At 37.0% G+C, this 23,336-nt stretch overlaps 1 long non-coding RNA gene across 1 annotated transcript in view; it reads left to right on the forward strand.

The window, feature by feature from the left end:
• Nucleotides 1-23,336, forward strand: part of LOC110470897 (uncharacterized) — a 123,448-nt gene that overhangs the window by 47,200 nt on the left and 52,912 nt on the right. The window lies entirely within an intron of this gene.

Raw genomic sequence — 23,336 nt, forward strand, 5'->3', positions numbered from 1 at the left:
AGTGCTCACAGCAGATAAGAGTCATGCAGTCCCAGCATGTAGCAGTGGCTGGTTGTAGCACCTACTTTGGCTTGGCTCCCGGTGCAATCCCTCATGGTTTGGCTACATCAGAAGTGCAGCACCAGAGAAAATCCCTTCAAGTGCTTCTAGTGAGGTCATTCAAAGAGCAGCGAGCTTAGATATAGAAACATTTGCTAGAGGAAAATAACCTGCATACAGTAGGGTTTTTGAACTATACCTGTGAGATTTAGGGGGACAAATCTCATGGATCTTTAATATCTCATTTGCAATTGTCTTAGCAGCGTCACTAAACGTCTGTTTGCCTTGCTAGAGAAAAGTTCCTATGGCAGAGCAAAATAAAAATACTTGAGAGCACACTTTCAGAGAGACACACAATGCACTTTCTCCCTGAAACTACTCAGCTACTTTATTGGAAACAGAAGAAAAATACAAAATTAAAACTAATGTAGTAATATTCCGCAAGGGGTGGCTCAGAGAGAATGGAATGACTGTGTGTGTCGTTGGACTTAGTAATGCCTTGCTGCCTTTAGAAGGAGGATTCTTGCTTGTGTTTCTCCTCTCCCAGTTTTTGGGTCCTACCCTTACAAGATGTAGGAATCTCAAAGGTTCCTTTGGGGATTTGGTCTGACTCACTAGGATGATAAAAACCACTTGGTTTATTAAAGTATCTTATAGGTGTTGCAATATGCCAAATTAGCTTGGAGGAAGGAGGGGAGAGAGATTTATGGGCTGGACCAGATGACCTATAAAGGTCACTGCTAAGTTTTATGATTCTGGCAGAAGAGAATTTGATGCTGGAGAGGTGATCGGTTGTAAGGATGTGAGCCAGAAGTTGTGGAGGGGAGGAGGCAGAGAAGGACTTTTCCATTCAGCAGCAGTTCAGCCCAAACTGATATTTGATATTCTCCTGTTTTTTGGAGTGATATTTAATGTGTAGCCTCACACCTCTTTCTTCTTCCATTTCCTTGTCCTGGATCAGCTGAGACTGGAGGCTCTTCACAGTACAGCTCTTGTTACTCAGTCTCTCTGTAAACTACCATGGTAGCATGATTTTCTGTGATTGGTGGGATTTTTTTTTGTTTGTTTGTTTGGCTGCTTTTTTTGTAGGGTGTTATTCAAACTTCCCTATTTTTGGCCAGCAGATTCCTTTTGAAAGAGTTGATATTTTGATACAATATTATTTTATTCCTTGTTTATAACTATTAAATATTTCCGCGTAGCATCTGCATCTCAGCAGACAAATATAATAATTAGGTCTCTGAGCCTTTTCCAGTTTGCAGTGGTTGGCACTGAGCTGACCTCTATACATTGTCCATGTTCTCTTGGGTATTTGAATTGAGTAAGATTGAATTTCAAAGGGAATATGTTCACTTTCTTTTCTTCTCCCACCTTCAAAATTGTGCTGCCAGTGTTTTACCATAAATGCCTTCCAATTGGCAAGGTGACCTGCCTCACTTTCATCTAGTCACTTGAACCAAATGCCCTTTGTTAGATTTGACAATTGTATGGTACCTGAGGAGAAGGCGTACTGCATAATACATAGCACACTCTTATGATCTGTTATCCCTTGCATGCCCTAAAAATTTTGCTGAATTTTGAGACTCTCTGTGATGTCTTTACTGCAGTGAGCTGTGAGGTTTGCTTTTTTGCATTTTTCTGCTCCATAGTAAGATATTTTAGGTACAGAATTAATGACTACGCTAAAAGCCTACCTGTCCAATATCTGCCCAGCACTACTTTAAGGAATGAAAACCACTATAGCGCAAATGAAAGCACATTTGTCTTGCCAACCCCCCCAGTCCTCCTCTCAACACCACCTCCCCACCCCACCCCCACTTTTAAAAGGTTAGAGAGAAGGTATTCAGAAAGAAGTAATGGCTTCGTCCTCTCCTTACATACTTAAGGAATAAGGACTGTGGGATATGGAGGGGAACATCAACTACCTTTGGCATCCTATCTGTGAACACAGGGCTATGCCTTATATTTTGGGTGTATCCTTTTCCTACAAATGTACATTTCCTAGATTCATAGAGGTAAGAGCAAAGCAACAGTAGTGCACTAAGTCTTCCCCAGAGATATGAGTGGTGATGTGCTGTTGTATCCCAATGCCTTGCCTTTCTTTACACCCCTCCTTTGGTGCTAGTATGTTAAAACCAGAGAAAATTTTGATTCATTGATTTTAACTGCTTCTTCCTACAGAAAGAATAAAAGAAAAGTCCCCTGGAGTATGAATGAGTACAAGTTAGAAAACTGGTGACCTGAGACAGCATGCACAGCATGAAATACTTTTTTCAAGTATGCATACAACTGTTCTTATCTTTTATAGCAGCGATGTCTCTAAAGGCTTATGAAAACATTAAGAGCTGACTAGAAGAAAAGCAAAGGAAAATCTAATTTCTCCTCTCTTCTCAGTCATCTACAGGACTGCATATGTTGAGACCCTTACGATTATAACAAAATGGGACAATGTGCAAACCAAAATACAATTACTGCTGAAATCATCCTTTTTTAACAGAAAAAAGTATCTATTTGTACAGTTACTTGCATACACCATCACTTAGCACTCTTGTGCATTTCATTAATGTGATGTTTCACACAGTTCCACACAATGATCACATCACAAACTCAGGAGCTGAACTGTGTATCAAGGCAGCAAAGAGTGATATGGAGCAGATGGACTCTCAGATGTTCCCTGAGCCACAAGTCCTGCCTGAGTGTGTTTGTACCAAAGAGCTCATTAGATCTAACTGATGGGTGTAAGATGCAGAGAGCTGGGGTTGCATGAGAGGAAAGTTAAATATCTGTTGGAAAAGAGAGAGGTGAGAAAGCACCCTCCATAGGGGTTCTCCCAAAACATCCTTGTTAAATATTTATGCTGCCTAAAGGTGAATCTATAAAACAGTGGAGAAGTGACTGCTGTTTGCCTAGCTTTGCAGCCAACAGCTCTTTCTGGTTAAAGCAGCTGATGATTGCAGTGGGAACAGTGTGGGCTTCTAAATATAAGCCTGTGGAAATGCTTGGATAATATGAAGTGAGAGTCAGGAGGAAGCCCATGAGATTGAATCCTCACTGAAGTTTTGGTCTGAAAAACCAGTTCTAAATGAGCTTGATTACATCTCCAAGTAGCAGCCAGGCCTTCCAGTAGCTGCAATGTCTTATTGCATAAGCATGAGTAGCTAGAGAAACTGTTGATGGGAGTACAGTCCATACTTGTGGGGGAATTTTTGATTCAAACATACAAATAAACTTTAAACAAAAGAAGATTAATAAAGGGGAAAAAATTAATCTACAAAATGGATCAAAAAGCCACCAACACATATAAGTGCTGCAATAGCTCTTGTATGTGTTCATTTGTTGCTATAAGAATGGCTATATATCAGAGTATGCTAATAACAGAAAGGTAATTGTCTCATGCCATAAGCTGATGCATATACAATAAGTAAAACTTGGAGATTTTGTAGTTGTTTGTTTTTAAATTACTTTGTTCTGTTCCAGTCAGCCAATGAATAATGTGTGCTGTTTGAGGGAAGACATACTGAATACGATGGAAAATGTAAGCCACAAATTACTTTTACAAAAAGCAACAGCTCAGATTGCAGATTCTGTCCCTAGGCCTGGGAATTTTGTTGGGTAGGCATGTCCCAACACCTCCTCTACCTACCCACAGGAGCCCCAAGGACACAGCCACAAGGGGACTATGCAGCTCCTAACCAGTTCTAGCAAATTCCATACTTCCAGAATATTAGGCAGAGTCAATTATGTTATGGTGCCTTAAGAATTTGGTAGTGACTATTTAGATGAGGAGTAACTTATGGCACTAACAAGTGTATTTCTGGAATGAAAAATAAAACCAACTGAAAGGATTTTTAAATCTGGCATAAGTGTTAATTAGATTTTATACCTAATTTTTAGGTATAATGCTAATTTGATCTAAAAAAAGCTTGCTGGTACCAGGATAAAGGTTTTTTGAACAGCTCAGAGCACTTCCTAGAAATCCTTGTAAAAACAGCTTCAGGAGGCATGCAGCCTCCTTAGAAACTACATGAGAGCTCTGATGAATTAACATTGTCTTTTACTGTGACAGAAAGACTTGTAAATGGCATTCAGAAGAATGATAAGGGTAATAGAAGTAGGTCAGCTTGGCAAATAAATAGCCTGACTTACCCACAGGCCTTGATTTGCTGGCACTTGGAGATTCCAGGCCAGCTATGCTCCAAATCTGCTCATCCCATATCATATTTAATCCATACCATTTTTTGTAGCTTGTCAAAGATTTATTTGATATACTGTGCGTATAGAAACTAATATTCCAGTGCTGAATTTTTTAGTGGCTAGTTTAACTTGATTCAATGTGACATTCCCATGTGTAATGACATCTTAGCTACCAGTTCCACATCATTAATTATGATATTACTCTGTACTGTGACAAGAGACCTAAATTAAAACTTGTTTCAAAATATATAAACTGACATTTTTGCAGGGTCATATATTTAATGAAGTAATAGATATTGCAGAGATGAAGGAAATATCACTCCAAATTCTGTGTTTTCCTAACAATCTTTATGGAGCAATAGCTGTTGGATAAACAGAAACAAAATTGATGTGAAGATCTTTTTTCTTTTTCCTGTTCACCCCAAGCAAATATTTCAGAAGCATCAGAGTTCTAAAAAGATTTTCTATCTTTCATTGAAGAATTCTACTGAATGTGACCTTATATTATCCATTTAAGCATATGGCTATAAAGGGTGTTCCAAGAGTTTTTCAGCAGGAATTTAAGCAGATGCAGGCTTAGGAATTTAATCTAAATTGTTTAGGATTAACTAAAAAATAATCATGATCATTTTATCCAGTGAATAATGGATTTCCTTAATCTGATTAGAAAACTGGATGCAGCAGCAGTACTTCCTGTGTTTGGCATAAAGCAAAAATGGACTGTAAGAAAAAGTGCTCTGATGTGTGATTTTACCTTTTCTGTGTGGGTTTCACAGTTTATCATATTATTTTGGGCACACAGTTGTTTGAGAGAAATGGCAATTTCTTTCTTCTTTTGCATTTCAGCACTGCAGGTAGCTAATAGCTCTTTGCTCCTTTTCTGCAATGAGACATGCATTTGGTTTGTTAGCAGATGGTCTTTTTTCTCTACAGTGCTAATCAAACTTTGATACATTTGGATTTGCACAAGGGAAAAGCTGACAAGGCTGACTGAGAGCATCTGCTTGGCTGTTTCTTACAGTTCCTAAGACATGACTCAATATTCACTTAAGACTGAAATGCTGGAATTGTAGCATCAATGTGGTGGCAAAAGCTTCCTTTTTTGTAATCAACCAGGGCAGAGCTGCTGCTCATCTCCAAATAACACTCAGGCTGACAGCACCACCTCCTTTTAATTGATGAACTGCCACATTACTCCTTAGCAGCATCTGAGCAAGATCCTCTTTGTGAAAAACCTGAGTAACCAGGGAATTCCATTTGGCTGTTCTGAAGTGGGCTCTTTTATAAACAAGACAATCTCAAGACTTGTTCTTCCAACCATGTTTTGATATGCACAGGGGTTATGCATATATAGGGAGATTTTAGGTATACTAATTGAAGGTTAAATCAAACTCTTGATATTGGAATTGATACAGCAAGAATTGGCAGAAAGGGTGGTCCAGTAGCATTTCCATGTGAATAAATACTGTTTTGGTTGTTTCTTGTTTTGTTTGTTCTTTTGTTTTTGTTTTGTTTTGTTTTTTAAACTTCTTGGTGCCTGTGTTAGTAACATAACATATATGATACCTGAGCTGCAGCTAGCAGCTCTATTTTTTTGGTAGTTAGACTCCTCTCTGCATCCTAATATTGTGCTTTTTAGTTACTTGTACTGTGAAAAGCCAAGGTTTTATCTTTTTGAATTTTTTCCTTTTTACCCTGTGTATCAACATGTGAGAGACAATGAGTTCCAAGTATTTATACTGAGCATACAGAAAATTGTTATGCAGTTCTAGCTTTTCACTTCTGGAAATAGAAATTCAGACTCATCTATGGCAAAATAATGTGAATGATCCCTTTGGTGACCATATTCTTTCATAGCACTACTTGACAGAAATGCACATCCTACCACAGAGGAAGGTCAAACCTCTGATAGGGAATTTCATCTCTGTGTATCATTGAAAAACAATTTAAGAACACAGCAATGAAACCTGTTCCCTTAGTCCCTGCAGGGCATCCATCATCTGGGGCTTCCTTAGCATATCTTTTGTGACTGTTCCAGAAAAGAGGCTTGTAGGAGGACATATGTTAATAAATACCACCTATTCTTTTGTTAACTGAAGACTCTTTTATGATTTACAAGCATGTTTCTGGCTCATTTGAATCTCTAGATTCTGCCCTACAAGTGAGTAGCTCTGCTTACAAAGTTGTTGATGACTAGGAAATGTTTTCATACTCTAATGGTTAGAGAGAAGATAGAAATAATCTGAAAAGAAGATGTGAAAAATGAAAAGAATGAAAGATATGATAAGAAAAGACAGCATCAGAGTGTGCAATGGATATAAAGGCTCTCCTATTTCTAGTGTCAAGAACTCCAAGTAAATAGTTTGTTTTGTAATGGGTCCATAAATATTTCAGTGTGTTTAAACTAATATCTCTAAATCAGGAATTTAAAAATTAATTTATATGGGCAACACCAGATAATAAAGTTTTCATTTTTCAGTTAGGGAATTTAACTTGATAATGATAGATTGCCTGTTCGCTGGATTTAAGAAAGTGGAGTTTGGCTTGTTTACTTGGTCTGCTTTCTTCCTTCTTAATTTATGTTCTCTGTGAATGGATAACTCCAAACAACTATGCGAAAAAGAAGAGGTATTTTGCAAGGCAGAATAATATGATGAGTGCCATCAGATTATTGCAAATCATTATTGAAATTACGATACTAAAGAAGGATGCTTTGGTGCTTCTATGTAGACCATTCTTATTCATGTCGTGAATCTGCAGTTTTACCTGAAGTTTCTAGAATGTAAGAGAAGGCAAAGACTCATTTTTTGATAAATTGTTTGGTTTCCTTGTTTAACTGCATTTTCAGAGTGAGATAAGAAGAACATTTAGTTACTTTGACTTGTGGTTAGGTTAAAAAAAATAAACAGAAACATTGGCAGAGCTCACTGCCATTGGCTTGGACATCTAGCTGCATTCTGGGGTTATTTTCTCAAGTGAGCTTTGCCACAGTGTTTTCTTTTATCATAGGGAATACTACATATACAATATACTAACAATAGCCATAGTTTTTTTGTTTGCTTGAAGTGGTTAATTTTGTCTTTTTAATTTCAATGCAATGTTCACAACTCCAGTTATTACTTGAATAATTTTGGTCCACTTTTATCCATACCTGTTCTGATTTCTGTGCAGTCATATTACAAGTAAGTATTATTGGAAAATTCTGTATATATTGATCCATCAAAATGGCTGTATTTGTACTGATAAGTAAAAATAAAAATTAGTAAACTTTTAATAAGACATTTTCTTTCCCTTTTAATACTAAGCCCTCTTAACGATCTAAAATTAACTTATGGTACTTTTAATTTATTTATTTATATTTTGTTTGTTTGGTTTTTTTGGTATAGAAAATGATTCTGCAATATCTTAAAACAGGGGAGGTTCTTCACTTCTTAGTGTATACACATTTCAATATGTATATGTATTATATATTTTATATAATCTCATATAAATTTATCTTCTATTATCTTATAATATCAGTTTATCTTATATCTCAATATTTACCTTCCATACCATTTCTTGAAGTGATATAAATAAAAACACTTCAACAGAGGAACTATTACTCTTTCAGATGATGTATTTTCTCATTGCTTAAGATGGGATCTTTTGGAAAAGAGTGTAGTTTAATCCCTCACCACTCATCAGAGATTCAGGACTTCTGTACCTGCAAGGGAGAATAATCCTTTCTGTGCATTGTAATTGTGATATTTCCCTGTTTCGACTTACAATGTATTGCTTTCTTTGTCATATAATGTTATGGTAAAATACAATTTTCCTTATAGTGATTTTACACACTGCTGGATTTAAAGCTACTGGATTTGGGTTATGGGATAAGCAAATAGTATCAGTGGAATAATAAAATGAAAGAATTTTGCTTTTTTTTGCTAGCATGGAATATAAAAAATGAAGTTAAGAGACAGTGGTGAAGCAGCTGTGTTATTTAGAGCCTATGGTAAACCAATATTCCCTTGAGACTTGAGCTCAAGCATTTCATCATTTGGCTATTATACATCAATGGTGACACATAATTTTCCATGTTAAACTATTTTTTAATATGTCATAATATCTGAGTTAGGTTGTAAGAGATAAGGTAATTTTAGGATCCTCCAATATCTCTCTTATAAATGTCCAGATTTATCCATATTTCCACAGCAGACAAAATTGGAAAGTTCTCAGATCAAAAAACAATTAGAGTTTCAGCCAAGTTTATTTTTTATATTTGACAATGACAGTTTTGTCACAACACTTAGAATTGTGCTATACAGTGAGACTCCCAGAGATGATCACAGAATCATAGAATGGTTTGTGTCAGAAGGGATCCCAAAGATGAAGTAAAGCTGATGTTACTTCTCAGGACTTTAACAGATAATAATGTTATACATATCTTGTTATCCCTACAATTGTATTTTGTTCTAGAGATCTTCTTTAACTCAGACTAAATTCATGTGCAAGGATGTACTTTGTGTTGTCTCAAGAATTATTCAGCCTCAGAGGCCCATCAGGGCCTGGGGAATGCTTTAGATTTTTTTAGTCTTTTGCACACTAAAGTCTAGGAAGAAAATGAGAGTCTAAATTTACAGGTGAATTTCTTATGAGCCGTACTGAAATATGCAGTAAGTGTGACCAAATACTGAAAAAAAAGACATCTGACATCTAAGGGGTGTGATTTTTGAACAGTGAAGGAGAAATGAGACGGAAGAAGGAAGTGCATCCAGCCTCATTCTTTACATCAGCTTTACTTGGCTGCTTTGTACTGTACCAACTTAGGCAGTAAGTATGAGGTGTGACTGCAAAGCAAATCCTATTATAAGACATGATTGATTTTATTATGGGTTGGTAGAGTTTTCCTTGGTTAATCTGATATTTGGATCATAGTTTTCCATGTCTGTAAAGGTTTATGAAAACATTAGGAGCTGACTAGAAGAAAAAAAACATAGGAAATTATCTTTCCTCCTTCCTTTCAGGACTCCACAGGAGCATGAGTAGTGCTTAGGTTGATGTCCTTATGCTCTGCTGCAGGGGTGGAAAACACACAATTACCTGTGAACTTTCCTGGCATATTCCTGTAGCAAATGTCTATTTTTCATCTCTTACAAATTTTATGTTGTTTTTTGAATGATGGAAAGAGTTACGGATATAAAAGGATTTTTCTGTAGCTTCTAAATACTAAAAATCATTGTCATGCCTGTGATTTGGAGCCGTGAGATTAATGTCTCAGGTCCTTCTTTCAATGGTCCCTTGCTTTGGATTAATGGACATCATAACAAATAGAAGTACACATAGAAATACATAGGTATACACAGGTCAGATACAAATCTGCTGCAGAAACTGTAGGTTTATAATGTTCCTGTATAAAGAAAGACTTGGGATGTACATTTCTGAGTGCTTATCTTTAAATATTGTTGCTGGGATTTTTGAAATGTTAAATTAAACATGAAGTGCTACATGGTCATATTTTAGTAGCTGAAAAACTCCTTAGCTAACAATTAGTATGTAAGCTGGAAAGGAATGGACTCGGAATCATCTACACTATCACAGATTTTCCTCACATTTCCAGCTGATGTCAATATCTGAAAAAAAAAAATCTACCTACTCACTTCTCACCCACCGGGACAATTTGGGATGATAACATGGTTTGTATAAGTGCATTATTCAGACACATATATTGGCCACAATTATAAACTCTGCATATCTGTATATGGGAGCCCATATTCATAGATGTGGCAAAGGTGGTAGTTAAAATGCAGTCCAGATTCATACCTATTGTAAGAACATATCACATCCAAGCATTTCAGTTCTAAAATTCTCCTGCACAGTCTAACAGAATATTAGGATTTTGAAAACTTTAGAGGATGTTCTGTGATATGATAAGAACAAGTGAGCTTTACTTACTTACTCATAGATTTTCAAAGACACCAGCCTAATAGTCTGAAGATGCATGTTCCTTGTGGAAATGGAAACCATATTCTTTGTTTATGAAGAAATATGGGATCCTATTTGTTAGAATCCCATTACGTATACAACAATAGTTTCCTGAATGCAAGGTGCAGCAGAAGACTGCCGTGGAGATTACACGTATACCTGCAGGTTATATATGAAGAAACATAATGACTGTATGAAAAGAACTAGCCTTGAAAAATTGCCTTTGTAAGTCTCTTAATGAAATTATGTTGCCTCCATTTGGCAGATGAGGGGAACTGACGTGAAGGAAATGTTAAAGCAAGTACCTATCTTTAAGCAGCTTTCTGAGCTTATCTTTCAAGAGCTTAGAATGTAATTGACTGAAAATCTATAGCACTGTTGCCTGTTGAAGCACATTTCCTGATCATATTCCTGCACCATAATCACAGGACCTTCCTATCTTAGTAGAAAGTCAGTTGCCTCCATATCTGCAATTACTTGACACAGGCTGACTTATCCTGAGGCATTGGGAGCCAAAAGTAAAGTGGCTGTGAAGATCAACAAAGAAAGCATTTGTGAAGCGTAATTCAGCAGCATGTGCTGCTGGATCTGTATCACCTTTGGTCTTTGAATAGAACCTTAGATCAGAATTTTGGAGATTGTATGAGAAAGATCCAGATAGATAAAAACATGTTGTCCTTTCAGGTTTTTTTTTGACAAATATCTTTTCAGGTTAGCATGAAGAAAAAAAATCTTTGAAACCTATCAGTTTATCAATCAAGTCATGACTTTGAGGATCAGGAAAACATTGCCTTATCTGGACTCTGGCAGCAGTATATCTGTTATTTTTTCTGATATTAAGTTAGAAGCTGTGTGGAAGGATCTGGGACAGGGACTGCTCAATGAGCTTGTTTTTCACAGTAACACCTCTCATAAATTTGGAAAAAGGGAAATTATGTTAATTACCTCTAGTATAGTATATTTATAAAAAAATATTTTAAAACTTTGAGGAACATACTACAACTAAAAGCACAATGAATATATTTATCATAATGAATATGCGATCAGCAGCTGAAATGGGACTTCAAGAGTACTGTTTGGAATGTTTTAAAGCATTAGTGTCATGTAAAAATATATGTATTTCCATACTAATCTTTTGTTCAAGTATGCTGCTTTGAAGTGCTGGAGACTCTGGGAGAAGGCAGTAGTTGCATATGACTGGCAAGAGAGTCTGCTGTTGCCCAGAGGCATAGCGTGAAGAAAGACTAGATCTGAAAAACAACAACTAAAAACTCAATAGCAATAAGGATCAGCTCCCTAAAGCACTTTTTCTTACTTCCCTTCATATAAGTGATTGGGGCAGGGGGATGGCTTCCCTCTGGTAACTAAAGGTTGTCAAGACCCTGTGTCCTAGAAACTTCACAGCTGGTATTCAAACAAAATTCTCATCTAGGCTTATGCACACAAAAACACAATGGGAGCATGGAGCATCTGAAGCCCAGGTTGGATATCCACCACTTTAATTTCTTATCCTAATTTTACTCAGTTCATATTTTGGGATATTAAGCAATTAATCACATTTTAATGCCTCAAGCTGAACATCCATAAAATAATGTGCTGTTACTGACCATGTGGGAAAAACTCAGTATAAGTGACCTCCTTAGCTGGTCCATTAAAATGCAATGATGGAATTCAGAACATCTTCATCCTGTCTCGCCCTGGGATTCCCACTGTTACTTGCAACTCTGTTCTTTACTGTCTCCATACTTCTGTGTAATGGGTAAAAATCCTGTTGATAAAAGTATCAAACAATTTGTGATATTGATCTTGTGCAAAACTGAGGAGAAAGAGCACTCCTGTCATCACACATTTAAAGACTGGTAAGTTAGTACAAGCTGGATTTTTCAACCAAAGAAAAGCGTAGGTGGGGGATGTGTTAGCTTAGTGTGGGAGAGGAATCTGGGACCACTTCTAAGCTCCAGATTTGGAAGGTGTTTCAACTGCAGAAACTAGAAAAAGGTGCCTGAAGTGAACCAGCATGTGTTTTTCCCTATCCACTGGCAAAACCTTCATCTTGTCCTTCAAGTGGATGTATTTTGTCCATGACTCTCTCTGCCCTTGGGAGTGATAGTGCTGCATGATGAGGAATAGAGAGGAGATGCATTTGAATACTGCAGGATCTAAAGTCCCTCAGTCCAGGCTATTTTCCTCATAATGCTGTGGAACTCTGCTTGTACTGTCCAGGGCCATTCTGAATATTATGTACCATTCCCATATACACCTTTCCATAAAAAGAGTTTCTCACTGTATAGGACAAATTTATTTTAGATTGAAGAATTTGATTACCTCTCTGCAGCTGCTACAGGCTACTCAGAGCATGTTTTTTAAGAAGAGCAATGGCAGGATAATTCTTATGGCAGCAATTTTTGGTCATTCCATTCTCTTTTCTGCTGGTTTGGATTTATGTTTTCTCCACTTACCTCCATGTGCACATGACTTTGAGTACCCATAGGGTGTTACTTCAGTGAGATTTGCGGAGTTTTTAAATATATTAAATGTTTGTACGTATTTTGTGATGAAACACTCCTTAATTCTCTGTAATGATCTTAACATGTTGACAGGAAAGTGATTCTAGCTTTCAATTCAAGGGAACATTTTAGCATTTGATAAGCTCTGTGTACATGCGTAAGTGCTGGCATTAACAGGAATGAAAGGAAGTGGTTTCATGGAATAGAGACATGCAAGCAAATGGCACCAGTGTGACTGGTGCTACATGTGGTTATTTTGCTACACATGGCCAATTTTGTCTTCTTTGATGTGGCTACAGAAGGAAATGCTGCCCCACTGATGTATGTGAAACTAAACATATTGGGGGGTGGGCTTTAATTGATCCAGATGAGTTACTTGAAAATATTTTTTTTCATCTTCAAACTCTATATTTATGTGTTCCTTCTTCATAATAATATTTATAGCCTTTTACCTTCATTTTTTTTCCCCTGTTCTTATGAAAAGTCTTTTCTTGGTAATAAGATTTTTACATAACGATGACATTGAATATCTGTACTTTAAACATTTTTATTGATGTGATGTTATCTAAGAGATTTTAGCATTATCATCTGCAAGGAGAGCTTTGAGGAAAAAATAGCATTTTTTTTTTGTTCATATAATTTCTCCTCACTTGAATCTGAACTGTTTTGAGGCATTTTACTTAAAAATATCTACAGCTTATTATATAGGACATACCTGTGTCACTCTGTTACTGCAGTTTACTAAATGGAGAGATGGAGACACCAGAGGCTGGTGACTCTGTTGGTTGTAAAGAGGAAGCGTAACAATATAAGCTACTTTTTAGTCCTTATTTCATTAGCTGTGGTCCACCAATATTCTGGAGTGTTGTTTGTCCCTGTGTCAGTTGTTCTAAACTAAAAGCAAAGTAGTGTCCAGTGCATTTTCCTTTTTCATAGACCAAGTGCAAGGGCTTGAGCTGCAAGCCGTCATCTGTCTGGGGTCAGCAGCAGCAAAGATTGCTTTTGTTAGTGTTTTGGTTAGAGCTTCTGGCAGCTATTTGGGTTTGGTTTGATTTACTGCTTTTTCTCTATTTCTCTGAGTAAAGATTCTTTAAGGTGAATGAAAAGGCCCTTAAAAATGCCTTCTCTGCAAGGGGCATTGCTGCTAAGTTCACTGCTATCTGAAGGTGTGTACAACTGAGCTAAGCTCATGATTCCTCGCTGGACAACCCTGCTCCCTTCCAGTGACAACTCACTGACAGCTCTTCTCCAAACCAGTTCAGTTTGCTGTCTCAGTAGGACAGGGTTTCCTTTTCCTTAGGGAAAAGGAATTTGCTGCTGCTTTAGTTAATTGAATGAACTTGGCAATGGGCAGTATGTTCAATGTGTGCTCTGAAATGTCATGAGAGGCAGCAGCACATGATCTAGGGGAGGACAGGTGTCAGGTAATGTGTAAAATTGTGACTTGGAAAGATGCCTGGGAAGATATTGGTTTACAGCAGGAGCATACCGAGTCCTGAGGCTTACCAAAGCTGGCTAAAAGCTCTTCTACTCCTTTCACTACTCAGCCTCCTGTGTAGTGGTAGATCATAAGAGAATCAGTTATATGAAGTTATTTTCCTCAGGGCTGATTTAGAAAAACCCATTGCCTTTAATTTCCTCTCTTTCTCAGAGGGTCAACCCTTGCTTTTTACACTCTCCTTCACTGTTTATGTGGCTTAGAGTTTTGGCCATGGGAATGTGATAAGGGTCATAGTTTGCATACCCCTTGGGTGACAGGAACATCAGTATTTTGGCTTTTTTAAAATTGGAGTTCTATGCTTTTCTTTCCTTTTTTTCAATGTACATGTCTGGGCTTTATTCGTGTGACTTCTGTTCCCACAGTGGGTATTTCAAAACTCAACCAGAATCCCTGAAAGTGCCTTTAGAAATTACTTTTCTTATTGCATCATATACTACCTTATAAAGGAGAATTCTCTGACCTGGGGACTGCCTCTAGACAAAGCAACAACATTGTCTAATTTTCCTTCTCTGTTTTCCCTACTTGTAGATATATTTGAGAGAAATCAGGACTTAGGAAAAATTAGATACATTTGAACTCTCCATGTCAGTAATTTTGTGTCTTCTTGGCTTTATTTCACTTCACTGAACATGTAAACAATGTGAAATCAAAACAAGAAATCCAGTATTATCTATGTATCCTATTATATTTTTCATTGTAGCAAAAGCTGTCATGAGTAGTGAAGTTGACAGGAGGTTACATTGCTGCCTTTATTTTCCCATCTGTGTTATTAGTATCTGCCTTCCAGTGGTACACAGACATCCTGATTGAAATTGCACAACACATAATTTGACGAAGTAAAAAAACTTTCAAAGTGGAGTCCTTCATTTTCCTTAGAATCAAAAAGTCACAGAGCCATTCTTATTATCAGCCACTCATTAAATAGAAAAGGATCTAATTAATGAAGTTGCCTATTAACCATTTTATTGTGCATAGTACTCATATCCCCTCTAAAGATAACCAGTGATGTCTGCCTTTATACTGCAAAACATCAGAGAAAGAATGTCATTAAACCAATATTTGCACAATTGTGAACCATATGATTTAGAAACAGAAAAGCTCTTGGGACTACACCAAGATTTTTCCAAGATTGAATTTTCCAATTGGATTTTTTCCCTTGGGGAGCATATTACAAACTGCTGAAATTTATATTGTGCTACTATAAAGAACAATTGTATCAATTTTGTTCTCTAACGAAGCTCCTTTTAATTACCCATGATCTAGGAAATTTACTTGATTCTCTACCTTATGTTCCTGTAATTGTAAGCAAGTGATTTTCTCTTTGATCATTACACCTTAAAAGCAAGCACTTATCTTAACGTTGTCTCTTAATCAGAACCTTTTTTGTGGTTTCTTTTTGTTTGTCTCTAGTTTGGAATGTTTACATAATGCCTGGTAATGAATATGTAAGGACTCTTCTCACTGCTGGAATATTAACTGGCCAACCTTCCTGGCTGGTGTCCCTGATGTGGAATGTGAACTGGAGCTTTTTGTAATGAGACCAGGAATTCTGTTTCAAGAAGTGGTGTTAAACACAATTGCAACAGGTAGTCAGCAGGTTTTCTGAGTGGTGGAGGGAGGAAAAGTAGCAGGTTAACAGCAGGGAATCTTCCTGTCTCAGTAGTAACGTGTTTCTCCTTTCTTAGCTGGTTTGATTGCGATGACATTCTTGGCAGTGTTTATTCCTAACCATTAAAAGACATTTCCTTCCTCTGGTTTTCTCATTTTGTCAAGCCCTACATGTGTATAAATTACTGTCAATAGTATTTCTCCCCAGCATTTCTTCTCCTTTCACTATACAAATAATTTTACGTAAACAAAATAAAATTGACTTTCATTTCCCACTGACATTTTACTTGACTGTCTCCTCAATATATGTCCAGCATTCTAATTTTTCCAGGTTCCTTCATAATAATATTTCTCTTCTTTATGTTAACATCAGTGTTCTACCTAGCAGGAACTAAATGTATGCAGTTAAGGGGGTCATTTCACACCTGTCATAACTGGTTGATTTAGTTTTGCCTAGAAATAGAAATTCACTTGATTCTGATTTCATAAATTTATGTGTCTTGACTGCAGTTTTTCATTTTCTAGGCTTATATATCAACTACATTAAAATGTATTTTCCTTTAAACAAAATTAACATTAATGTTTTTGTCTCCTTTTTTTTTTTTTTTTTTTTTTTTTAATAATTTCTTTTCTTACCCCTTGTCCATTCCTTTCCAGGAAAATACAGTAATTCATCGCCTACTGACGCAATTTGCTTTCATATGCCCAGGAGTCTTTTGTATCTGAAAAACTCCAGTGATATCAGGTTTAGGCTGCTCTGCAGTTTAGGGGATATTGTGAGAATGGGTCAGAACACTTTGCTGTGCCAGTCTGCTTTTCTTATGCAGCTGGAAAATATCCTCTTGGCATGTGAAAGCCCCTAGGAGTGTCTCAGCAGGCAGGCAACTGGAGTGGCTGAGCTTCACAGGCATCCTGGGGGCTGCTTAGCACATCAGAGTGGAATGTTACCTCTGACAGAGAAGCAACAGTAGTGCCACACACTAGAACCTCTGCTTTTTTCAGTCAGTGCTCTGTGTCTCAAAGATGGCAACGTTTCTTTTGCTGGTAGTTTGATGGCACTTTGTGGGCTGTGAACTGTGATAGTTTCAGTAGTTGTAAATCTGATTAATTTCACAAACACATGAAGGAAAGAATGGATGAAGGTCTAATGATGAACTATACAGGCAACAGTTGAATTTATATGCTAAACTAAATTAAATTAAATTGGATTTCTTATTCACCTCTATGTTATGCTTGTAATGGAAGTAAACCCACAATTTTCTTGATGTCTCTAGTTATCTTACAAATAAGACATTAGAGCTAAAACATAATGAAGAAGGGGAAAATGGAAAATATAGTCTATAAATATATTAACAGTTTTTTGCAAACAGAAAATGGTGCAGATTTCCACCATTAGGTCTATATTCTCTTGCAGAGTGAATGCTTGACAATTGCCTTAACCTAACATACAGTCATCAATATGATTCTCCTGCTGATGAGAATATAGCTCAGTTTATTGATACTGGAGACTGTTTTGGCAGCATAACATATCTCAGGCAGGACTGATTTGATAATGTTTGAAAAGCTAAATTTAATCAAGGTAACATCAGCTGTTTACAAACAAATGTTTAAAGAAAATAGGAGAATTCTTTTGCTTCACTTTCAGACAGATATTGCATGGTGAATAGTGTATATATGGTAAATAGTCCATTCAGATATTTTGGTAAATTCACTTGGACTTGCTAAAAAAGGCACTAAAATCTTCAGAGAGGATTTATTAAGGACATTATTTGGAATGTATTAGTTGTCCAGTTCTATTAGTTTTTGCTTTAATTTTACTACCAATTAACCTTTCAGTCCTTTGCATGGTGAAGAGGGCTAATGTGCACCAGAAAAATGTGACTAACGTTTGCCTACAGAATGTCTTCTGAACTTGCTAAAGCTCACGGGAAGTAAAAATAAATAAGTAACAAGAGACCTAGAGAAAATAGAAGCTCTTCTTTGCTATGCTAGGAACTAGAATTAAAAAAAAATGACTTAAAATGCTAATGTATTAGACATGACTCACACTTAAGGTATTGTTTCTGGAAAGGCAAAGGAAGGACAAAATCCTAAGTGAGGGAGATGGGCCTTTTCAGTCTTGAGAAGAGATGACTGAGGAGGGACCTCATCAATGTATATAAATGTATGGAGGGAAGGTGCCAAGAGGATGGAGCCAGACTCTTGGTAGTGCCAAGCAATAGGACAAGGGACAATGAGAAGAAAATGATGCACAGGAATTTCCACCTGAATATGAGGAAGAATTTACTTCAGTCAGTGTGGGTGACTGAGCACTGGAACAGGTTTTTCAGAGATATTGTGGAGTCTTCCTCACTGGAGATATTGAAAAACCACCCGATGCAATTCTGTGCTCTAGGATGACCCTGCTTGAGCAGGGAAATTAGACCAGATGACCCATTGTGGTCCCTTCCAACCTTACCCATTCTGTGATTCTGTGAACCCAGATTCACAAACAGCACTGTGGTATTTGATGGGCTCAGAAAAACAATTAGAAAATCCTGAATGTTGCACTAAAAGCCAGAGAAAATGAAAAGTGCAAAAATATGTCTCAAAGCTCTTTTCTCTCCAGATGTCACAAACTTAGCTGCATTGAGTTATGGAGACTAAAAGCCATCCTAGAACAGACACACTTTGGCATTAGTTTTGAAAGGATGGAGCAGACCTTCCTTCTATCCATCAAGACAGATTTAGGCAATACAACCATCCTGCCAAGTGGCATGTTTTATCTAATGATCTGTAGGAAGTGCAGAAGGGAGGAGAGTAGGGCAGGCTGTGTAGCCCAGAAGTTAGAACCCTTACTTTGTGGGGAATGAGGGTGGGGAATCTTTCTGCTTTCACAATCCTTTATGGAGGTTGTTCACATGAATCAGAATCTGGGTTTCCTCATCCTATGTTGATGTTCCAGTTGGTGTCCCAACTGTGAGAACTTGGATTTGGTTTACGCATCCTACTTATTTTCTGCTAAGCCTATTAATCTTCCTTTTTCCCTGTTTTTTTTTTTTTTTTTTCCTCTTTTTGAGAGACCCAGTTCAAAATGGAAAGTGAATTCAACTAACTTAAAGTGATGGCCTGGTGGGTGGGGACTTTTTTGTAAGAGATGGAAGATGAGCAAGACATAAAACAGAACTTTACTATTCTGGGTAAATATTTGAATAACCAAAGTATTATCTATTATCTACAAAGCATTTAAAGAAATATAAAAATAAAGCATTTCTGAGGGCCTGGGTTTTTGATCTGTGTAAGGGCCATGTAAGATCAGTCACCACATTCCACTCTGCCTGACTCTTGCTACTGGCCATTTCCTGGCCCATGGCCACCATTGCCCTGATCCTCTGGCAGCCCATTCCCACGGCTCCCCAGTCAGGCCCTCCAAATATGTCACCACAGGGGTTCAATTTCTGAAGCAACTGGTGGACATCTGAGCAGAAATCCTACCTGCAAGGTTTCGGGCCAGGAAGGAACAATTGTGAGTTATGAAAAGAGTTGTATTGGCTGAAGGACATCTTTGAAAGTGCCAATTAGGTTTATTTCCTAAGTCTTTCATTGCTTAAGGAAACAAAGCTTCCTCTTTGTTCTTTGAAAAGAAGATGTTTTTGGTAAAATCCTATTTGTATCATCAAGTTATCTTACTGGCTTCAGGAGCATCCTGAGCATAGATCAGGCTTGGAGGCAAAAAGGCCTCACTGAGAAGTACAATGTGGTATTTATTTTTTAATTGACAACAGAGTGTTTGCAATATAGGCATTTTTTATATCTTATGTTCAACACATTCAGTGATGACAGCAGAGTATCCATGTCAGACCATGAAAACAAGAGTGAGCTGATGTCCTTCTGCTCACTCTGTCTCCAGAAAGACACTTGTGTGTATTTGAAAATGCAAATCTGGGGTATGTGCTCTTCTGTGTGCAGCATATTTTTCTGTATATTGTCACCTTGTCACCTCTTCAATTTGTCCAGTCACTTACTCTACTTGCACCATTCAACTCAGTCTGAATTCCCTAGAGCTTCTAAAGAATTTTTGCTGATAGGATGGCATTTAGGGACATATAAGCACTTTACTCATTCTAGAGCCTGACCCTTTTACTAGGATGTACATTGGATTTACTATCTCTCAGTCTTTTTGTATAATAATACTACTGGAAACAGCTTTACTCTGACTGTCAAAGTTCCTCAAGAGTTCAAAAAGCTGTTAATTTGGTTTCTTTTAGTAATTTTTTCAGTAATTGTTAGAACTTTTCTCTCAGCTTAGTACTTCAAATAAAAACATCTGAGCTCTAAAAGGTGAAAAATAGCATGTAGGTCAATATGCAAACAGCAAACACACATCCCAAAACAAGATTTTGTCAGTTCAATCAAGCTCAGACTGATGCAAAGAGTGAAATTTTCCAGTTTGAATGTTTCTTTTGTGTCTGAAACACACAGATTCTAGGTGGCAAAATAACTCTTTTTTTCTTATGCTGACAGATAATTTCTCCCCAGCTGCAAAGTTTCTGAGTGGGAATTTCAGTTCAAGTCAATATTTTTACATGCCACCTGCTTGTTTTCTGTTAAAAAAAAAAAAAAAAAAAAAAAAAAAAAGATTGCCTGCAAATTGATTTCTGGTTGGCATAGGATATAATGGATTTATTATTTTTTCTTTTTTTCTCTCTTGGTCAACTAAGCTAACTTAGTTCGTTTTTATATCTTGCCAACACTTCCTTTGCTGGGGCAATATAAAATAGCATTTGATATAAGTTATTTTTTTTGTAATTGGTTCAACCACTATTTCTTTAGTCCAAAATTCTTTTTCAATTAATAATTTATCTATTATACATCTCTCTGGGGTGCAAATTGTCCTTGATTTGTCTTTGTTGATACATTTGGAACCAAAATACATAATCTGTTTTTAATGGCACCTGGTAGAATTTCTATAATTGGGGAAATATTTTTTATCTTTTTATACCCAAAATGCAAATGAAACAGGAATTTCTTACTCATATGCAAGTCAGCATAGACTTGCAGAAATACATGACTTCTAGTTTTTGGTAAATAGGAAAAATAAGGAAATATTGGTGAGATTGCCCAGGAAAAAAAGAGAAAGTCGAAACAGTATATGATCACAAATATACATCCAGAAATAAATATATTTCCAGACCCTGCAGATGAAAAACCTGAGAGGATTGAGAAAATGTTCTTCAGCCATCTCCTTGAGTGGACACTTTAGTATTATCTGTCATTGCAGATTTGCTTTCTGTAGAGCCTGTCAGATTCTAACATCCCTGTTGCAGTGGGATCACACATCAAAGGACTTTAACCATCACTTGTAGTGTACTTTTGCATTTAACAACAGTCTTTCTCTTTGTTTAAATTTTGGTTTTGTCAACTAGCTACTCAGACTCAACCTTGCTGATGTAGGAAGCAAAACACCAAGAGTAACTAATCAGTCTGAGTCAGTCTTCTGTTCTGATGGCCCTCACAGCTGATAAACAGGAACCTTATACCTGGGACCATTAGTTTCTTTGGCAGAGGTGGGAGGGCTCAGCTGCAGAAACTTGTACAAGTGTTTTGTTGATGTGGAGTACCCAAAAAATTTACTCTTCATTGCTATCTTTCAGAGACAGAGGTCAATAATACATTGTTCTTATGCAATGTCATCTCCCTGCTCTGTGTCATCCTCTGCAGTGTCATCTCCTTGCTTTGTTTCCCTTTTTTGTACACCAAAACCTCACGTTTAGCCCTTAGCTACAGCCTTGCCTAGCCTGGGGCCCAGTTTTCTGTTAGTTATGTGGCATTATTCTCAATCTGGTTTCATTATCTGCCACTCCATTGTATTACAGGTCTCTACAACTGGACTCTATACCTGTAATGTATTGTTCATTTCACAGTGCCTAGCTTTGTGTTTTTGAAGTCCTCAAGTGCTTGTTTTTCAGCTAAGCCCCATCTTTTAGATTTTCTAGGCTGGCCAGGTTGAGCATCACCAGCTAGTGTTCTCAGCATTATTAGCTTTAGAGTGAGCTTTGGCACCACTTGCAGAATTCATCTTCTGTTGTCTTTTCATATTTTCTTTAGAAAAACAGTGAGTACAATTGGGTTTTAATAGAAGTTTTAATTAAATAGTCTTATCTGGGTTTTGTTTTTTGGTTTGTTAGCTTAATAGGATCAGTGAATTGTTTAGCATACAGGATGAATGGTGCTCACCATTCATGACCATCTATTTATTTTTTCACTTTTATCTTCTTCATTCAGTATTTGGCCTTATATTTTATTTATTTCAAATTATAAGAACATGCACTGAAGGTGGAATTATTAATTTCCTCATGGACTTTACTTCAGTACTCGGTATAATGCATCACACTTTTCTCAGTGCTTCTGAGGCATGTATTTGAATATATTTCTAACAAACTCCTCTGAGATACAGTGTTATGAATATTCTTGTTGTACTGAGAAGAAACTGAGATACATGGAAACTTAGACTGCATTTTCACATGAAGATAAGATGATGCTCTTTTTTATTTTTTAAACTTGTTAAACCTTTTTGTGAGTAATTTCAATTTGTGAGGTAGAAAACTATTTTTATTTCTTTCTCCCTGGGTAAACTTCCTACTAGTTGGAGTGTTGTACAGGCTTGTGGAGTGGTTTCAGGAGAAGTGATTGATGGGATTGGATTTCTCTACCTGTCAAGAAAGGGGGGTAGTTAGATTTGTCTACCTGTATCTCTTCCAATCTCACCCCAAGTTTACGTACAGCTTAGAAGGAGCTGCATTCATAGCCATCACTGAGCTTAAAGGCTTCTTGTTTCCATAAGCTGTTGCTTATTCCAACAGTAAATAGTTCATACAGGTGTACTGTGCTACACATTCCCTGAACACAGAGAGACATGATTCTCTCTTCTAGGATTTTTCCTGGGAACTTGTGAGATAGTGAGAAAGCTCAGAGAAAGAAGAAAACAATTTTCATCTCTATTTGCTGTTCCTGTTGTTTGGCACATGTGGAATGTATTATGGAGATTGTTTACTGAAGAGTGATTTGTTAATTGGACACTGGTGATAGTTCTTTGGATTGATTGCCAATTGAGTCAAAGTTGTGTCATGACTGTCTGGAGACAGTCACAGGTTTTTCTTTAGTATCTTTTTAGTATAAGATATTTCTAGTATAGTATTAATGTAATATAATTCAGCTAAATAAAGCAATTTATTCAGCCTTCTGCAACATGAAGTCAGAGTGCACAGGGGGTCACACTGCTTTGATAGTGTGCGGTGCTGTTTAAACATCTTGGTACCTCCTCAAGTAGTCTGAGTGCCATTAGGAATCTGCACTGTTGTGTTTTGAATTAGTTTTCAAACTTTTGAATGGTGCTTTTGAATCGGTGTTTTCTTCATAAGCTTCTGCTGCAGCTGAAGGTAGAGAGATCAACAGGCAGCAGTACATGTTCTAAGGAGCAAATTGACTTCTCATTAGCAAGCAGAACATATACTACAGTTAAGAAAGACTAATTCTTAGCATTTTGA

This window comes from Lonchura striata, chromosome 2 (genome assembly GCF_050655825.1).
Source record: "Lonchura striata isolate lonStrDom1 chromosome 2, ASM5065582v1, whole genome shotgun sequence".
NCBI lineage: Eukaryota > Metazoa > Chordata > Aves > Passeriformes > Estrildidae > Lonchura > Lonchura striata.